The sequence below is a fragment of the Ornithodoros turicata genome, chromosome 1 (genome assembly GCF_037126465.1).
Source record: "Ornithodoros turicata isolate Travis chromosome 1, ASM3712646v1, whole genome shotgun sequence".
NCBI lineage: Eukaryota > Metazoa > Arthropoda > Arachnida > Ixodida > Argasidae > Ornithodoros > Ornithodoros turicata.
In genome coordinates, this window is record NC_088201.1 from 179512845 (window position 1) to 179517383 (window position 4539).

The 4539-nt window shown below is 45.9% G+C and overlaps 1 long non-coding RNA gene across 1 annotated transcript; it reads right to left on the reverse strand.

The window, feature by feature from the left end:
- Positions 1–1775: 1775 nt before the first annotated feature.
- On the reverse strand, positions 1776–4173 carry LOC135373445 (uncharacterized). The gene is made up of 4 exons (XR_010416466.1): positions 4062–4173; positions 2657–2729; positions 2081–2128; positions 1776–2013 (listed from the first exon to the last, which is right to left on the reverse strand). It is a non-coding gene; the product is annotated as an uncharacterized LOC135373445 (long non-coding RNA).
- Positions 4174–4539: the final 366 nt, after the last annotated feature.

Sequence of the window (4539 nt, forward strand, 5' to 3'; positions counted from 1 at the left end):
GGGCCCTACGAGGTGATGGCACGGCAGGTAAGGCACCAAAGCGGCGTCGACGAGCAGCCATCTTGGATGTAGTTCCGTAGACTGGCTTATGGCTTTTTTAAACAAACGGAAGTAGACATCAAATAACAGATGATTTTACCAGAAACATGAGAAAATTACGGATGAAATCAAACAAAAATCAACGTCGTATAACGTACCAAACATACAAAAATTAAATTTTATCGCTCGTTTCTTCCAGGCAATCCGCCATATCTTGGCTGAGGACCTTCTGACCTAACCCGAGGCACAGTCTCGACGCTCGCACCGCCTAGTGCGTGCTTGGGGGGGGGGGACGGCGCCCCCCCCCCAGAGCCCCCAATCTGTAGAACCTAACTTAACCTAACCTCACTAAAGTGAGGTGATTTAGCTCATTTCCGACCCTACCTTTCGCAAAATGATAAGTTTCGAATCCGCTAGGCTTCACTCCCGTGTTTCTCCAGCGGTAGAAGTGCATCAGATTGGGTTGTTCAGATGCATATATAAAAAAAAACTTCTATACCACACATTCTTGTTTTTTCTTCTCTCACTTCAGTACATTATTTCGCTTTTGAACACTTCGGCTAATTAGAAAAGCCCGTCTACTGAACTTCAACCGCCATCTTCTATAAACTCTTAAATCTTCACCACCCAAAAGCTTTAATAAACCTTTGTTTTCGCATTGCATAATGCGCAGACGAGATAACGATAGGCCTCTCCGTGTTTACAAAGAAATGACGTCAGGTGGTATAACGGCGCCGCCATCTTGGTGTATAGGAAATATAGAAAAAAACAGAAAAAGAGGAAAAATCAATAACTGAGAAGATTGTAATTTTTCACAAGCCTCTATACGTATATCCGGAGGTGATAAAATGTCCATAAGGTATCTGGACACGGTGTACTTTAGGGACATAACATCATCGCTAGGGCGCTCAGGATCACCGTTGTTCAGGATATGATATCCTCCTCTTTCCAGATTTGTTCTTTTTCGAGATTTGCGCGTGACTTTTCGTGGCAATCTTGATTCCTAGAGAAAGGCTGAACTCATTCCTCACGTGTGAGCCGATAAATCTTATCATGCGGCTCAGTGGTTGATGGCGAGTGTGTTGTGCCGTAAAGTTGTGTTTTTCAGACTGCACAGGGTACGTGACGTGTTGTTATTTCTGCACGGCGAGCAATGGACCATTTCCATATTCGCGTCGCCCCTGGCGACAGAATGTCGAACGTCGTGTCTTTCCCCCAATAATGGGGACGCGCTTTTCGGACTGGCACGTTGCGTGGGAAAGTAGCAAGAGAAGATTGGAAGAAGAATGCGGAAGCGCATTGTACTCGTTACCAGACCTCAAACGTCCGCGTAACCTTGAAACCGATTATCTCCCCACAATGAACATGACAGTTTCCCGCAGGTGGGTTCATAGCGATGTTTTCCACTCAAAGATGTCGGACTCAAGGGCTGGGCACGCGCATACGCGTTGTCGGAAATGGTCCATTGTACGGGCGCACGGGATTCGATGAAAATCGAGTTTATGCAGTCGTTAAACAGAAAATCGAAAGACAAACGTACGCAATAAAACGACGATAAAACCTGAGACAAGGAAGAGAAAATAGCTACACGACACGTTCCTTTCTGTTCCTACGTTGTTGTTTCCTATGTTTCTGTTTCTATTCCATGTTCCTTGTCTCAGGCTTTATCGTCCTTTTTCAATGTACCAGCTCGGCTGCACCCTTGCACTTCTATACCATGAAACGTACGCAATGTCTGCTGCTTATACCATTTATTGCCCTCAAGTGTTCCCGCCACCTAGGATCGTGTTGAGAGAAGAAAATACCAGGGTCCGTCACTTAATACATGCGAATTGATCCTTTCGGGGCTGTCGGTCAGCGATGTTTATCCCACGATCACGGAGCATTTCTTGCACTTGCTCAGCGAGGTGCAATGGCCGTTAGGGCACGTAATACCCTCGAGACAAACGCAGATGTTAGGGTCACCGTCACGACCTGCAAAGGAACACGAAAGAGTCGTCACAATGACGTCTATGGTAACATCGCTATCAAAAGCGCTTACGTTCAAGCTCGTGCCCTTCCGGTGCAGCTTCACTCGCGACAAATACACCTTAGAAAGAAAAGTAAATATTAAGTTTTTCACTCTCTCAAGTTCCCTGCAACTTGGAGGCCACGGGCTGCCCACCAGGTGAGCGGTTGCGCCACCTGCTATATAGAGCTTTCGACAGCTTGTTACGTGTCCTGAGCACGTGTTTACGTGACAATCTCATGTTTCTAAACGTGCTACCGAATGGCAGGGAAAGCCTTCGTGAAGAAAACTTTCTGCTGTCTTACGGCGGGGGATATGTTCAAGGTAAAACAGGAAAGGTTAGGGAGAGTGTATAACGGCGTTTTTCAGTCGGTTCACCATTATTGTCAACCCAAATAAAGCTGAATTATCCTGAAGCACTCCGCTAAGGCTAAAAGATGGAGATAAACGTCCAAGTTCGGAAGCCGCCGATGTTTCCAACACTCTCTGTTCTTCTACTAGGCGTAGGACATCTTCTACGGGTTAGTAGAAGAAATGTCGGCTGGAAATCACCACGGCTTTCGAAGTGTAGCTTTTGGAACCTCCCATATTAGATTCTAGTAGTGTTACCAAAGAGGAGGACGAAGACAACAGCGAAACGTAGAGGCGTCATTGTGTCCACGGAGAGATTGTTGAAGCTTTCCTAGGGAAGAGAAAAAAAACGCATTTCCTCAGATACCACGATGTGTAGTTTGCACGACACTTAAAATTGAATTGAGCGTTTCTCATCTAAGGTCAGGGTCCCAAAACCATAGATTAAGAAGTTAACCGTCAAAAAGAACTCGTTACAAGTTATACCGTGTACGAAATGTAACTAAGTTAATAACGAAGTTCTTCAGCATGAAATGGAACTCGCAGTTACTGAGTTACGAGAACGAGTTACTTCCAAGTTACTTCGGATACAAAACAGCATTACGCAGTTTCAGCGCGCGTGAGCAGTTGAGTCAGAGCATGAGTTGCCTGCGGGGGACTGCATCACGGTTAGATCGTTTTCGTTTATGTCCAAAAATAGACCTCTCCCTGTTTGTAAACAAATGACGTCATAGTGTTCAACAGTGCCACAAATTTGGTGGAATTGAGCTACGCTCGCAGCTAGAGGTGAACAAGGTCGCGCAGAAAGCCACGGTCTTGGGGGGGGGGGGATTAAAGGGACGTGACCCTCGGTCCTGCTTTTCTTTCAATGGGAGGCAGCGAACAAGTGCCCGTTCGTGGAACCCAGCCATCTCCTTCCGATTTGTTTCGGTTTCAGTCTTGTCGTCATGACGACGTTTCTCTGGTAGAGGTATATTCGAACGCTTTGCATTTTACTCCCTGTGGGCGCACAATGGTTCAGCTTCATTTCAATGGCACCGGCTCTTACTTCCTGAATAAAATACTGTCATTGATTGAATATCACGTTTTATGGCATAAAATTACATGCAGGAACCGGAGAGAAAGCAAGAAAATATGTGGACGTGAGTGAAAAGCGAGTTAAAAGTAACTTGCAACTTAAGTTACTTTGGTAAAGTTACCAGAAAAAGGAACGAGTTCTTCTGAAAGTTACAACGGCGCAAAAGTACCGAGTTAAGTTACAAAAAAAAAAGGAACTTAGTTACAGTAACGAGTTACCTCGAACTCTGCCTAAAACTTCGACGTACGCGTTGACGCCGAAAATACGCTTTTCGGCTGTTGTGCTTTTGTGATGATAAATGGATGTCTCGAAAAGTCTATACCTTTTATCCCATGCCCTCGTTTTTCAAAGTCAACTTTGAGTCAAGATATTCGAGGGAGGGAATTTCCAACAGACACAAGTCTTATCTCACAAACGTCGTAGATATAGGACCGCGCCGGAAGATGTTGTTATGAAGTGATTAGGCGTATTCAAGTGCATTACGGCACATAATAGCCAACGCATAGGACAGCACTGCTAACAGAAAACCATGCTAGTCCAGTATAGGAAGTATAAAGAGCGGTTACCTCTCAAAGAAGTGCTTACCTGCAGGGAGGATATTTCGGATGTGTTGACTATAGGCACTGTCCTGGCTTTTATAGGACACTCCGTGCAGGCGCACGTGCATCTTTTGTCCTTCGTAAAACCCTGTTCCTGAAGCCTTTGAGAAGTTTTTAATGAGATTTCTGAGAAATCATCGACGAGCCTCGAATTGCCTTTGCCAGAGAGCACGGCGTACATGGTATTCATTTCCCGGTATTGAAGCTCCTGAGAGGACCCCCCCCCCCCCACACACACACACGTGCTAAGGCCTGTTGCGCTGGGCCAGGTGACTCTACAAAGCTTGTGAGTCAGCGCCGACATTTTGAAAACACGGCCGCTTCCTAGCAGACAAAACTCATTAAGCAGTGGCCCAGTTGGTGTGCCGTTGCCACGTGGCGTCTGCTTTACGGTTACGACGAAGTCGAAAGGATTGACAAATTATTTCCAAGAACGTTGCTGAAGCACGTGTACGATGCGCTGC